Genomic DNA, 16,630 nt, shown 5'->3' with positions numbered 1-16,630 from the left:
AAAACTGTTAAAAGGAAATACAAGGTTCTCAAAACTGTCAACTACTAAACAACTACAAAATGTTCGACAAAGCGGAAGACTTCTAAAACTGCAACGTGATGACTCATCCCAGCTATCCCATGCGCATCGTCTCATACCTGCTCAATAACTTCTCACCACCCCCGAAAGGATCACCACAGTTTTAAAACATTTAAACGGGGTCAGTACCGATTACATAAAACAAATGCCACAATGAAACAGAAACACAAACAGTCCAAGTAGCTCAAACAATCTCCATCTCCAATCTCCACACAACTGACTACACACTAAAGTGTGTAGTCCTGCCAGAGTACCCATCGCAACAAGTACTCCACGCCGCCAGTGGGGGACCGCAGCCGTACCCACCAAATCCCCGCTCATCTCCATCGAGCGATAAACCCAAGTTTCCTTAATGTGCACATCCCCTCCTGTGGCGGGTTCCACAGAGGGCGAACCAAGGGCGTGAAGCCACTCCCGCAAGTGACTCCACTCAGCCAGGGACGCGCTACGAATATCACAGACAGTTATACAACAACAATCAACAATATAAACCAACAACCGTCACAATCACCAGCAATATAATTAATCAATAATCACAATACAACCACCACACACATCATGTAATTAATACCGAGTAGAGAAACCCTCCCTGGAAAGCAATCACCAAGATCGTCACAATCAGCTAATCAACATCGTCCTTCACTGAAATTACTTCCTATCAAACATACAATCATACAATCACAATCTAACATCAACAATACTCCCCAAAACCCCCAAATTACCCAATTAGGGTTTCAACCAACTTTAACAAAACATTATAAAAATTATATAAAAAGCTTACCCTCGACACAAGGATCACAACGGCTTAAAGAACATGGTGATCCGACACTCCTAGCCTTGGGGATTTGTTAACAGTGCGAGGAACACACTTACGTAACTTCTTTTCTTCTCAAAAGGGGTTTTTAGAATGATAAAAGAGATTAAGAAAGATGACGAAGGCTTTATATACTAATCCCGCATTATTAACAAAACCCGTCAAAATCACCCGTAAAACACTCTTACTCGATCGAGTAAGTGACATACTCGATCGAGCGCCCCTTACTCGATCGAGTGCCACACGTACTCGATCGAGTACCCATCAGGCAGACCACTGTTTTGCGTAAAAACATACTTACTCGACAGAGTAAGCCCCACTCGATAGAGTACCCATAGACATAGAAAACCGTAGTATTACAGTAACTTATTATCACCTATCATTGAGAAGTCTAAAACTAATATATTGTCAAACTTTTCATTCAAAAATTGATTTATAACTTTATTTGTAAATATTTATAGAAAAACTTGAATTTGAGATAAAATTTAACTTTGTAAAAGATAAATTTTGGAGAATTTTTTAAGGACTAAAAAAAGAAAAGACAATTAGATTAAAAAAATAATTAAATAAAAAAGTGCGCTAAAAAATGAACGTTAAAAATGATCTCCAACAAATATTAAAGAAATGAAAAAAAACATATTGAAAAAATAATCGATAAAAAAATTAATATAGAAAATCTTTTTTTATTGAAAATGAGTGAATCGCAAGGAAAAATAAAATAGAGATTATAATAATTAATTCACATGTGTAAATTATGTGAAAATTTTGATGAAAGACACGATTTAAAATAAAGAAAAGAATTCAATTTAAAGAAAACAAAAATTCTGGTGCACGACCGTCTTTTCTGTGTTTTTTGGCAAAAGTTGATCACTTTTTGGTTAATAGTAACCTGGTCATTTTTTAGTAATAAAAAGTGGTCATTGGTACTCGAAAGTGATAACTATTTAGCAAAAAGTGATTAAATTTTTCACGTTGCATGACGACGATCATATATATAATAGAATTTGCGTAGAAAAATGTATGAAAAGATGAGTAAAAGAGAAATTAAAATAAGAATATCGAACAAATTAAAAAAAATTAAAAATATATTAGGAAAACACGATTAAATTTAGTTTTGAGAAAACGGTTTTGCTGACTCGGGCAAAAAATGACCTCAGAATCATTAGTCAGAAGGTCGACATCGAAAACTCGAGTAATTTTGCAAAAATAAATTTTTCTCGGCAAAAGTATGTAAATCATTTTAATATTTTTTCAATTAAATAATTTTAAAGGTATTTTGAAAGAAAAAAAAATCATTTTAAGAGGATTCAAAGTGCTAACTATACCAACAAAGTTAAGTTTCAATTTCGGTAGCTCATCATAAAAACTCCACAGTTAAGCATGCTCAGGTGAGAGTAGTCTTGGGATGGGTGACCTCTTGGGAAGGATCTCCGATTCGCACAAGTGCATAACTGGTAATGCAGGTAACGATCAAATGGATCGAGTTAACTAGCAAAGTAAGTAGCAAAGCTTGACACCTTCCATATGTGAAAACATTTTAATTATTAATAAAAAAAATATTTTATATTTTGTTTATTTATTTTTTATATTTTTTTGGCTACGGGAATTATTTTTGGCCACATGAATAACTTTTTTGCCACGGAGTTATTAGCCACGAGTGAATTTGTGGCTAAAAATTTAATTCTAGCCGCGTTCTTATTTTTCCCGTGGCTATCTCTTAACCACGGACACTTGCGCCACAAAATATATTCCCGTGGCAAAGTACTTTAGCCACGGAAATTTAGCACTTGTGCCACGAATTTAGCCATGGCCTAAGTGCTCAATTGTAGTAGTGAAGTCTTGGGTAATTAAATGTCTAGGATTATGGACTAATTACTTAGTCTCTCCTAAATTAGAACACAAAATCATCACAATGCATTCAAACTCATCATAAACATACTATAAAGTACCCACATAAACTCTCATCTATGAAGATACTAAGCATAAATTGAAGAAATGTATGAACTTTCATACACACAATTCTATAAGATTCATTAACCTCTTATTAGACATTTCTAATAACTATATATGTTTAGTTTAGTCATAAACTAATAAGATCTTATGCATGCATAACATTATTAAAACAAAGTAAGAAGAAATCAATCAACTTACAAGGAGGGCCGAAATGGGTATTCTAATTTGGACACCTTCCAAATTAGTCTTCTTAAGAAAATCCTAGTTCTCCAAGAAAACCTTAGATTCAGTAATAGAATCTACTCCCCAAGGATTTGTACCAAGATAATCACCCTTAATACATATACTAATTTGAATACTAGAATTAGTATATGAGCCCTTAAGATAACAACTAATATTATTATTTACTACTACTAGTAATGGTATAATAATATTGGAGGTTTTGTGAGATTATTTTGTAGTGTGTTCACAACAAAACTAGAGAGAGGAATAAATTATCAATCTCATAATCTATATAGAATGAATTGTGTGAATTAGAAGAGAAAAACTCTCCCAATTCACAAGGGTGGCCGGAATGGTCTAGGGTAGAATGCCCAATGCTTTTTCAAGTTTCTCTTCTCAAGAGTCTAGGCATGCAACCCTATGATTAGTAGGGTATGATTGTGTTCCCTTCAATTAAATGAATACAACACAACCAACTCCCTATCCACCCCATTTACACTGCACCCTTATGTTAATAAGGGTCCATTTTAAGTTTGTCAATTGTTCAATTTGTGTAGTGTGACATATTGGGCATGTTACTAGACATGTTATTAAATAATGTATTTTTACCTTATTAAAAATCATTATATTAACAAAATAAATCACATACAAAAATTAACTAGTAATTCATGATTACAAGTACTTAAAATGGGTCATAGAATTATAAATCACAACAACTTGTATTTATAATAAACCATTCATTCTTATTTTAATTGTTTCATAAACAATAACAAAACCTAAGTAATAAAACAATTTAATTACTTAGTACGAATCTTATTTAATCAAATTACAATAAGATACGTATTCTCACTCACAAAATTATTTGTTCAATTTTAAAGAATTAATTAACTTGTATCAACATACAATTAATTAATTAATCAATTAAGAGTGTTACCCTGCTAGAGGTATGACCTTAAGGGATCAACTGATCACCACCGTCATACGACAGTAATGTCAAACTCTAGTCAGCCAATCATTACCGATTAATGTGGATCGGTTGACAATAAAATATTACTTTCCCTCAGCATTCTTAATATGAGATTTAAACATGTGATCGCATTATTGTCGAGGACACATACTCCAATAATCTCCCACTTGTCCGCGACAAGTGTACGTCACCAATTCTCTTGTCCTATTACTATTTCCCACTCAATGCAAGGTGTCTTGCAGGTCGTACTTGCATTTGATCATATCATGAGTGGTTTCCTCGATCTGGAGAATAACCGTCTGACCGGAATTATCTACCGTAGATACCTTCCGAGCGTGGCCACGCATTTCCAGTTTATTACTCCTCGAGTGGCCTTGAGATATAAGATAACCCTGACAGGGATGGACAATTCCTATTGCACTCTTCCCTTCGAATAGCCACGGCTCATCATGACCCAAAACATGCCCATATGACCCCAATTACGAAGGTCATAGAACATGAATCAAAGTCACTCTGAAACTGTGCCATCTTAGGCGAACAGTCTTTAGTCAAAGAATCGACTCATAAGAATACTATAGTATCTCTCGCCACGACCAGGCTATAAAAATTTCCAGAACTCTATAAGCGTTCATTAGCCCGACAGAGTGTCCCATACAGTCTGCCTATGTGATCGACTAGTCATTTCTCACGACTCTATGGCACTTGAACTTGCCATCAATCGCATCACACTCCAGTCACTTCGAGATGTCACCTCATATAAGCAACTAGGGGCGAATACTATGTCAATCCAGTTCACTTTAATGGGGTTCAATATTGTCTCAACAACCCATTTGGATGTAATAAAGTAATAGAAGAGTTTTTAATAAAATTCAAACGATGAATGCATTATCACATATGTAAAATTGATACAATATCAATTACTACATAATCTATAATCCATATTCCGTTTTATATATGTTGCACATTTTAACTCAATTGAAATGACATGACTTATCATGTTAAACCTGTAAAAAGGCTTTTGGTTAGTAAGTCTCAGCAACACATTGTACTTTCACTAACCTTGCTATATGCTTTTTCCTTTTGTTATGTATAATCTTTATTATAAAACTTTTGAGTACGTGTCTAAATCCAATCTAGACATAGGCTCGTATGCCTTAGAATAGCTCCCACTGTCCTCACAGTGTATGGGATAGGACCTTTGGTTACTGGAACGAACTACCATAGTTCCTCCAATTCATAAAACCGAATCCTAATATCATCCCTTCCTTCTTGCATATCTCATTATTGCAAGTGTACTCAATTTCCGTTGTTAATCCCTCATTGTGATACTGCCTAAAACACTTCTAGTAGATTTGCTCCTTAAATAATATAGCCAAGATGGTTCTCTAACCATCCTTATGTGTTTAGAACATGGTTTTTGTGTAACTCCTGTGGACGCGGGCCCACGGGGGCGCTTGGGAGGAGAACAAGCGTTTGCATTTGTGGAGTCGCCACCAATTTATTGTGGAAAATTGGAAACTGTTCGAATACCTCGTGCCATGTCAAGACACAAAGTAGTGACATAGACACTAAGAACTCGTTACCCTTAGCATTCTATGTCTAGAATGACTCTCGTGGATGCCAATGAACACGGATGTCCACAGAGATCTGGAGTAAGGGGTGAGGGTACGTATTAGGAAGCTCTTTTGATTGAACACCTAATCCCGCCCGCCTCGATAGAAACCTCTACTAATGATTAGGGAAATTATCTATACTCGATATATTGTCGATTATATGCATGCAATGCAACATCCAAGTTTTAATCCTAGCATGTGAGAATTAGACTAAGTCGGTGAACAATTAATTTAACATACAATAAATGTCAAAGTAGGAATTTAGATTCAATTACATGCGAAGACATACAAGCAATGCGATAAAAGAAATACAATAATACAATAATGAAAATTACAATAATTACAACAGATTAATGATTTATGTCGGAAATACTTTTAAAACGGATAAATTGGGAAAAGAATAAACAAAGGAATTAACGAACGGGAATTAGGGTGATAATACGAATAATAGTTAATTAAATACGTAATTAATAAACTAGGTCAAGGCAGAACGGAAGTTCAGAGACAGAAATCAACCTGGAACAGGCACAGCAGAGCTGCGCCCTCTGGAAGAGGCGCAGCAGACGCTGCGTCTGTTCCAAGGCTGAGTTCTGGTTGTGAAGCCGGAACTGCAAATCGTTAATGTTCGTGAGTGAATTTAAAGATTGATTACGATATTCGACTCGGATGAAAGTGATTTAATACATTAATTACATGTGAATGAGTCATAAAAACGATAAAAACATGGACGAAACCGATTAAAATGAATTAATTACATGAATGCAAAATTAATTAGTGACATGAGTGAACTAATTAGGTTAAATATGACGAATTAAGGAAGAAATAATGACGGACAAACAGATGGAAATATATCAAAGATCGAATTCCAGAAACCCAATATGAACGAATCGAATTTCTACAACCCGGATTGATTTTAATGACGAAAAACCCGCAAATATTGGTTATAAGGGATTTAAAGTCGGGATTTTAATGATAAATTATGTGTGTTAATGACGATGAACAATGTACATGTGAAATTATTATGCTATTATGTCAAGGAATTGAAGAACAAACGAAAACAAATAAAACGACGAATTGATAGAGGACGAAGGAAGAAGAAAGGAAGCAGGAACTGCGGCAGCCTCACGAAGAGGCGCAGCAAGCACTGCGCTCCTTCGAAGAGGCGCAGCAGTTGCTGCGTCCTTTCTCGACGATTGTCTTCTGATAATCCGTAAAAAGGGTTTTAAACATGATTTTAGAAATCGATTTTAATTGTATTTTCGACATAAACCTTACAATATGATTACAATAACAAAGAACAATAAATGAAAGAGAGATTTACACCCTCAGACTTACATGTTTGACGAAACGAGATGAACTAAGTTTACGATTAGTGATGCTCGACTCGAATGTAACGAAAGTGCCCTCGTAAGAGGAAAACGATTAAGATTAATTAAGTTGATTATGGTGGAGTTGGTCAAATTGGTCGGTCATGCAAACGAGGCTGGTACTCAGAAAGATCCGAGCTTACGTGGTCGAAAGTTCAAGCACGTAGACGCCAAAAAGTAAGAACGTGGTCTAGAATGCAAAGGGAGAAGAGAAGGCCGGGCACTCGCGTGAGAAATATGAGGAGCGAAGGCTCCTATTTATACTAATCACGTGGAGGAATTAGGGTTTTCGGAGAGACTTTGGAAGTGAATCTCGAAAAGATACGGAAAATACGCAGAAAAGGACTTGGGAAGAGGCGCAGCAGGCACTGCGTCTCTTGGAAGAGGCGCAGCACCTGCTGCGTCTATTCCCAGGTGGTTTCCTCCTGCGGAAGAAAGATTTCCGTGTTTAATTTATGGAATAACGGATTAATCTTATTTTCCTTAATATTTTGTGTGAATATTACGGGAAATCCTTTACCAAATATTAAAATATTGTGAAATATGGAATAGAAATATCGGGAACATTCCAGAACATTCTGACTCGGGATTCAACGGTTATCAGAAAATAAAGACGGTTTTAGGCCTGGACTCCAAATGTACTCTAATTACTGTCAAAACGACCGTATCGGCGCGTAGATGACAACTAAGAGGTAGACATCAGTGTTTGAGCAATCACTTGACGATAAACTTATGAACTGTCATAAATCGTTCCGCGTACAAAACATGCGGCCCAATCATCACCGGGTGGTTTGCGGGAGGTGCAGAAATGAGGTATCTACAGAGCCCCCACTTTGACTGAGGCTTGGACAAGGCGAAAGTCAAAGTATAGCCATCAGGTCAATCGAATATTACAACCTGACGACTATGGCGACGCGAGGCGGCTCAAGGGGTCTGAGCCAAGGACCTGTCGTCGGGAACATTTTAGAGTCTGTCAACTATCGGGGAGGGTCGTTTAAAGTCCATTAGACTACGTAAGGGGGCTCGCCAGCCATAAGAAGAGACCATACCTGAAACTTCTTTCTCGAGATGCTTCTGGAGGTGCATAGGAGCTAAGGGTAAGCGTAAGAGCTAAAGGGTAAGCGTAAGAGCTAAGGGTAAGACCTAAAAGATAAGTAAGGATTGTGCTAGGGTGTGAGACCCTAAAGGAAAGCATCAATGGGAAGGAGGCCCGAATATAATTTCAACCTGAGGGGTAACTAAGGCTTGAATGTAAGAACTCTACCGGTCTGGGAACTTCTGGAGAACGACACCTTTATCGCACTCCGTGGGGAAACAAGAAATGTTGTGAGTAGCAGGACACGGGCGGGAACTGCTGGGAGAAATCTGCTTGGGTCGTCTTCAAACAAATTACGGAAGAACTTGAGAAGGACGATTGTATGTCGCGAATTCTCGTTGGGGAAACCTTATCGGGAACTGATCTCCATGTCTCGAGAGGGATTGTCTATCCGCTTACTCTCGCTGGGGGAATATAATGAAGGCGTGTCGAAATACCTGTCAAAGAATACCTGCTCGTTATGACAAGCAAAGTCTTGGATGCAGTAAATAATGTACGATAGTCTGCAGTTGGCTTATAAATGTGAGTCTGAAGAAGAATGATCGTCAAACGGACCAAAAAGGATAAAATGGCATCGGGAAGAGGCGCACCAAAGATGGGCCCACTAACAACGAACTCAAAACGAATTTTTGAAAATTCGTATGAAAGGAAGCTGAGAAAGAGGCGCATCACCTGCTGCGTCTATTCCTGGAGGTGTCTTTCCTGCGTAAAAACGCGATAAAACAGGGTTTTATTTCATTTGTTTCGAAACATAAATCATCAATTTCTCTCTCAAATTTCAACCATTTCCGCCAAAATTTGATCGAAAAGCTTGCATTCGCCATGACTAATCGAGGTATTTATATCATTCTTGCATTAATCTTCTATAATGGACGAATTGGATCGACAAAATTAAGGGTTTTCAACCCTAAAATGTCGAAAATTTGGGGCTTTTCCCCCAAATGATTTTGCCTTGTAAAATTAACCTTGTAAATGGCTAATTGGTAGTATAAGGATCATAACCATGTATTCGTTTCGAATTTTCGTTGAGTTTTGGGCATTTGAGTGAAATTGAGACGGTTTCACAGCTAGACCGTAAATTGCTTCGAAAATGGCCTTAGGATTGCCCATTTGTGATGAAACTTGATATTTGGAATCCTTGGATGATGGGTAAACTTCCTACCATCTCGGAATTAAGGTTTGTGACGGCTTTTTCAGGACACTTTTCTAGGGCATAATCGCCGTTATAACGAAATGCTGTCGAAATTTCGACTCGAACCCATGACTAGGCTTCAACTTAGGCTTGACTTAACCCAAATTACCACATGAGTGATTGGGTTTGTGGGTGGCGAGAAAAGAGCGACTTCGGGGCTTCCAAAACTCGAAAATCCCCTACTCAAGGTTCGTCGTCACTTGACGCGGCCTAAAATTACTTTAATTTTGCAGGTGACGAGGCTTCTACGTCCGGGAGAGCTCCCATGGACATAGACACTTCTGTTGACGCTTCTCGTGCTCCCGAGGAGGCTTTTACTATTGTTGGGGCAGCTACTGAGGTTGCCGGGGACGAGGTCCGGGAGGAGGAGGCTGCTGAGGAGGAGGAGGCCCCGAGACGGGCCAACGTTGGGCGAGGTGGTCGTCAGCTGAGGGAAGCACCTGCGTGGCTTGAGACCTGGTACAGCAGGCACTTGCTTTGGTTTGCGGAGGGTCACCTGTCCTATAGGACGGTGAAGAGCTTGGTAATCTTGAATTCATTACCCATCACTCACCTTCTTTCATTTCATTTGCTCATATCTTTTCCAATTTCGTAAAAACTAAAGATAGCTTTTATTTCAAATCACAATAGGAGGTCGGGAACATCAGATCGTTCTCGGGCTACACGACGGCGATGGAGTGCTACGAGAGGCTGTCGGCGGAGGAACGAGCCATGATCGAGCGGGGGGCACTCGGCGCCCTGGTGCAGGCTTGGAGGGATATCGCGAAGAGGAAGCTGCGGGCTAACCTTAGCCTGGTCCGCGCTTTCTTGGACCGATTCTGGGACACGACTTCCACTTTTCACATGCCTTTTGGTGAGGTGGGAGTCACGTTGGAGGACTACGGCATGATCTCAGGTCTGCCGTGTGGGACTGAGGTAGTGGAGTGGCCGGAGACTGCCATGAGGGTGGACTCGGCCGAGGCTAGGAGGTTGATCGGCTGGAACCTGGCGCCGAAGGCTGCTGTAGTGCCTGGTTTGGTGCCTAGTTCTTATGTCCGAGACTACTTTGCGGGGAAGACCCCGGCGCGAGTGGTGATTGACGGGAGAGAGACGACTCCTCCTCCCTGCACAGCTGAGTAGAGGGCCCGCTTGTGGCTTTGGTGGTTTCTGTCTTCGATCTACCTCGGAGACAAGGGAGAGAGGCTGTCGACGAAGCTCCTTCCTTTTCTTTCTGACTTGAGCTCCCTAGGACGTTGGGACTGGGTCACTGCTGGTTTTGCGGTCCTCATTCGCTTCATGAGGGCCATGGTTCGTCCGGAGTTGATGGAGAAGGGGACTTCTCTGGTCTTTGTCGACCCCTGGACTCTTTGTTGGAGGTATGAACCTTCATTTAGACTAAAATCACTTCCTTTCCTTATCGAATTACAAAAGATCGTTATTGACTATCTTGCTTCACAGGCGTGGGTGTACTCCTACTTTCCGAGCCTCTCGCCCAAGAGGACGGAGCCACTGGAGAAGGTCTATCCCGTTGTGAGGGATTGGGTGATGTGTCGCACGAGGAGCAAGCGTTCTTCTCACGGTGTCTACCGGCGGGACGTGAACACTCTTCAGCTGGACAGTGTGAGCATCTCACTTATATTCGTCTTGCTTCTTTATTCCTTTTTAATCGATCATAAGAATGATTTCTTGCTTGTCTTTTCCCAGTGGGTGCCCAGGCCTCGGGCGGAGTATGCTGGCGCTCCTCCTTTTGTGGTTGAGGTCCTTCGACCTAGGAGCTCGAGCCGGTTGCTGCTGAGGACGTCGATGGGTCCTCTGTGGTACTTGGGCGAGCGCTTGGCTCGTCACTGCTCTCGGGATGTCTTGACGGTTCCCATCGATCCTCCTAGGACGATGTTCGGGGAGCCTTCTGAGGGTGAGATGGAGGCTGACTTGGCAGGCGTCGGTGGCGACGCCCTCCTTCTTCCTGGTGAGGACTACTCGGCGTTCCTCCACGGGAGGTTGGCGTACTGGCCGGTTGTGGTAAGTGCTTTACCCTTCTTTATGACCATTTCGAAGGTATGATCGATTTAATGGCAATCCTTTGTCTTTGTAGGAGGTCGAGGCGGCGGGCATCGAGCCCCCAGAGTACCCCGAGACCCTCGAGTACACTGACGCGACCGGGAGGACGACGATCTCCGAGCTGCGTGATTTTGACGTGGCTGTGACGGATGCTGGCCTGGACGATTGGCAACATCTGATTCGGAGGGTGAGCCTCTAATTTGCATGATTTTTGTGTAAGAACACATTTGACTAAACTTATCCAATTATTGAGAACTTCTTTTTGAAAATGCAGGTTGCGCCGTCTCGGTTTGTGGCGTTATGGAGGGTAGCCAACCGGCTGCGAGCTACTGCCGTTGAGGCACTTGTCGGCGGTCGAGGTCGTCAGGTATGAACCTTTCGTCTATTTCATCTTTGAACTTTCTAACTTTTCTTATGATTGCTTGAAATGATTGACATGAGCCAATTTTGTTGTTTGCAGAGGGAGCGTGAGCTGGAGCGAGAGTTGGCCCAGTCTCGGGAGGAGACAGCTCGTTTGCTGAGGGAGCTCGAGGTTCGCGACGCCGAGGTTGCTGCTCTCGAGGCGAGGGTTGCGGAGTTAGGTGGCGACCGGCAGTAGTTTTGTTGTTGTTTGTTTGCTGTTGGCCGTATCTTGCACATTTGTACATTTTAGGACCTTCATTTTGGACATTTGGATTTTGCTTGGGGTTCGAGCCCCCAGCTTGTTGTACATGTCCCCCTTTTGATTGTATATATGATGGCCTGAGTGCCTTTGCTGCTGGGTTGTGTTGCTTATACATGCAGGTTAGCTTTGAACAGGTTTGGTAGATGACGGTTTACGCCGTCATGCTGCCGAAATTTACATAGAAATTCACGTAAAACATGTATGCATACATATGGCCTAAATTAGCGCAAAACAATGACTTGAAAATGCAAAGAAATGTAAAAAAAATGCCAAGAATGCAAAAATTTGCCGGAAATAACCGGACGGTAGGGAGGGTTACCCCCTTAAAAAAAGAAAAAATAAAAACATATAAGTTTGAAATGGAGAGTGAAATGATTCTCTGAAAAGAAAAAGTAAAAGTGGAAATGTATAAAAAAAAGATATAATTAAATTAAATAAAAAAAATGTATAGGTTTTTTAAAAAAAGATGAATTGAATTAAATTTGTGAAATGATTCCCCAAAAAAAAAAATTAAAAAGAAATGTACAAGTGTGCTAAAATGACGAAAATGTCGATATCGTCTCGAGATGCGTGCCCGTGGATTTAGGAAACACGAACTATGGTAATTTTGACGTATTTACCAAAATAATAACCCGTATGAATAGGAAATTATTTGCCAAGGAATTTAGGAAAGATCCAACGCGGAAAATCACAGAAACGTTGCCGAGGAAGGGGCGCAGCAGGAGCTGCGTCCCTTTGAAGAGGCGCAGCAGGTGCTGCGCCTGTTCCCCGGTGTATCCGTCCTGACGGATTTTAGGAAACAGATTTTAGTATAAATAGTAACGTCGATAGAGGTTTTATTCACACAATTCTTTCGTTTCTTCCTTCGTCTTATTACATAAAATCCTCAAAATAATCATTCATCATGAATACTTTAGAGATTCGTCTAAAAGAGTGGACCAACGAGTTTTCCAACGTGGAGAAGCACGACATGGGTGCTTATAATCTTGGATCGTTGTTGAGTTTGAAGCTTATCAAGTTGGTCAAACCATTCCTAGATGCTTGTCTTGATTATTGGGACCAGAATTATCACGTTTTTGCTTTCCCCGGAGGTGACATTTGCCCATTTCCTGAAGAAATTGCTGCGATTGGTGGGTGGGACCCAGAACACTTGCCTGCTATTCCTTCTGCATCTCAAGGATATAAAAACAAGTTTAGAGACTTGCTTGGGTTGACAAGAATTGAGGTGGACCGTCTAGTGACCTCGAAAGGAGTGCGAATGTTGGACTTTATTGACCGATTCATTAACAAGGCTGACCCCACCATCTCTTATGTTGCTAGGCGAAAGGCATTCGGATTTTGCTTGTTACATGTATATGTCCTTCAAGGGCATGTTGATGAAGGCTTGAGGGGTGATCCCCGTCTCCTGGGCCTAGTTGAGCAAATAGAACTGCGCAGGAGCCCAGCCTGTTTATGTTTAGGAGAGATCCTATTGGGTTTGGATAGCAGGAAAGCCAATCGCGACCTACCTTATTTGGAAAGTCCCATTATCTTGCAGGTAAAAGAACACTCTTCTCTTTTTCTTGTTTGTTTCGTTTTTTTTCTTTTTTTCCTTTTTCTTTTTTTTTCTTTTTCGTTTTTTTTTTCGTTTCTAATACTTGCTTTTGGTAGGTCTGGCTTATGGAGCGTCTTCGATTGATCGAGCCCCCAGTTTATGTTCCTTCTTATCATGCTCGCTCGATTGCAATGAGGACCAGGCTTTACATGGTGGACTTCACTCGAGTCTGCAATTATTGGGAAAACAAATTGAAGAGTGATGATGGCCCCTTGATTAGATGGGTGGTACCATGGTGGCATCTCAAATCTGTCACTGGAGTATCTTCCTTGGATCCTACCCGATCTGTGCGCATTCCTGGCTTGGAATTCATGGTATGCATCTTCCCGAAGAGGCTGATGAGGCAGGTTGGATTGAAGCAGACAATCCCGAAGCTTGACACTGTCCCGCAGACTGCCGTAGCGCTTACTACTGAGAGTCGAAAGGAGTGGGCCATTAAATGGGCTCAAAGAAACGTATGGTTCATGAACTCTTCTGTTAGTGCCTTATGGGTGTCGGACTCCTATCTGCGGTGGAGGAAAGCTACTACTCCGGAGGAGCGTGAGAGATTGAGGAAGTGCGAGCCCGTTGACTACAAGGTGCACGAGGTGGAAAAGGAGAAAGAGAAACATCTGACTGAGGGAGAGGAAGAAGCCGGGTTTCGAGTTGTTCATCCTTCGAAGAAACCGAGGACCTCTCCTGTCGTAGACAAAGTGATTGACAAGAATGGGAAGGCTAGACCGCGAGAAAGACCGTTGGTGATTAGGTCCGAGGTGGCACAAGAGCGTCCGGCTCGAGGTCGGGACAAGAAATATGACAAGAATGACAAGGGCAAAGGGAAGATGGAGGAATAGCCCAAGTTTTATTATTTATTATTATTATTATTATTATTGTAATAAGAAGGTGGGGTTTTTAGAATCCTAGCCTATTTTATTCCCTTTTTTTTAGCATTATTATTATTATGTAACGTATTATTATTATTATTATTATTATTAGAAATGAATGAAATAAAAGAGGTTAATTGGTTATGAAACCGTTGTGATTTTCTATTTATTATTCTTGTCGAATTCCAAATGCAACTGCAAATGTCCTTCTATTCACATTTTGAAATTAAAGGGTTGTATCCTGTGAAGGATTGCCTACGTATTCATTAAGAAAATGAAATCAAACCCTTGCGCGTAGTTCGAATAAATGTAAAAGAATAATTGTTCTGAGCAGGAGCTTGTAATGAACTTAGAAGATAAGCATGAGCTTTTTACTTACTCTTAAGATGCAATTTAGTTTATTTTGACGATATGAGGATGACAAATTGTCAAAATGCAAGAGCAGAGTGACATTAGCTTGTTTCAGCTTGGCCAGGGGCCGTTTATTTTAGTGCCACAAGAGCGACACGTGAGGTTACGCGAGGCGCGTTTTTGTTCCTATTCTAGGCGTAATACCGCTTTAGTTGGTCAAGGTTTGTCGGGTTGGCAAATTCATTCCCATCTAGGTCTGTGATTCTAACCGCACCCCCTGGAAGTATGGACTTGACTAGAAATGGCCCGGCCCAATTAGGTTTGAATTTTCCCCGTGGATCGACAGGTAAAAGGGCTCTAACCGACTTGAGTACTAAGTCTCCTTCCTTGATGTTCCTTGGCTTGACCCTTTTGTTGAAGGCTCGTTTCATACGTGCTTGATATGTTTGGACATTATGTAATGCGCGTAGCCTACGTTCATCCAGGAGGATGAGTTCTTCATATCTATCCCTCTTCCAATCGGCTTCTGGGATTTGACTTTCGAGTAAGATACGCAAGGATGGTATTTCTAACTCGACTGGCTGTACAGCTTCCATGCCGTAGGTCAAATAGAAAGGGGTGGCCCCAATGGGCGTCCTAACAGATGTGCGATATCCCCACAAAGCAAAGGGTATTTTGCTTGGCTAATCTCGATAGTTGTCAATCATTTTCTTGAGAATTGTGACAACGTTCTTGTTTGCCACCTCTACCGCGCCGTTAGTCTGTGGTCTATATGGCGAAGAGTGGTGATGCCTAATTTTTTACTTGGCTAGCAATTGCTCAGTCTCAGCTTGGAAATGTGATCCATTATCACTAATGATCTCATGTGGGCAACCGAATCGACAGATGATGTTGTTTTGTATGAACTTTGCTACATTTTTAGCCGTGAGACTAGTGTAGGAAGCCGCTTCTACCCATTTGGTGAAATAGTCAATTGCCACTAGGATGAAACAGTGACCTCCTGTTCCGGCTGGAGTTATCTTCCCGATTATATCGATTCCCCAGGCGGAAAACGGCCAAGGAGATGTCATCGTACAGAGCAAAGAAGGAGGGACATGCTGTACATTCCCGAAGATTTGGCAGTTGTGGCAATGTCTTACATATTTGATGCAATCGGATTCGATTGTGGTCCAATAATACCCCAAACGTGTGATTTTCTTTGCCATCATGGGCCGACTCATGTGAGGACCGCATTCTCCATCATGAACTTCTTCCATCACTTTCCGCGCATGTGAATGATCAAGGCAACGTAGGATTACACCAAGAGGTGTTGTTTTGTATAACTCTCCTTGCATGAGAACGTATTGGGAAGCTAGTAGGCGTATAGCTCGTTGTCCGCTTTTGTCCATATCCGGTGGATAGGTATCGTTGAGCTTGAAATTTAGGATTGCTTGGAACCAAAGTTCCTCCGTGATTCCCTCTTCATCGGTGATTTGGTGGACATAAGCTGGCTCTGACCGTCGTTCGATACATAAAGGCATTTCCACCATGTCCTCTGGCATATTAATCAAAGATGCAAGTTTTGCAAGAGCATCTGCAAATTGATTTTCTTCCCGAGGTAGGTGTAGATAGGTCACGTGATCAAAGAATTGGGCAACATGGTCTATTCTGGCTTGATAAGGTGCTAGGCTTTCGCTTCGGATTTTCCAAGATCCCGTAACTTGATTGATGATCAGGGACTAATCCCCATGCACACGGAGGTTTTTAATGCCTAAGCTCACTGCCGCTTGTAGCCCAATGAGACAGGCTTCGTATTCTGCAGCATTATTTGTCACCTCGA

The sequence above is a fragment of the Silene latifolia genome, unplaced genomic scaffold, assembly GCF_048544455.1.
Source record: "Silene latifolia isolate original U9 population unplaced genomic scaffold, ASM4854445v1 scaffold_96, whole genome shotgun sequence".
NCBI lineage: Eukaryota > Viridiplantae > Streptophyta > Magnoliopsida > Caryophyllales > Caryophyllaceae > Silene > Silene latifolia.
Note: the sequence above shows the minus strand (reverse complement) of the source record.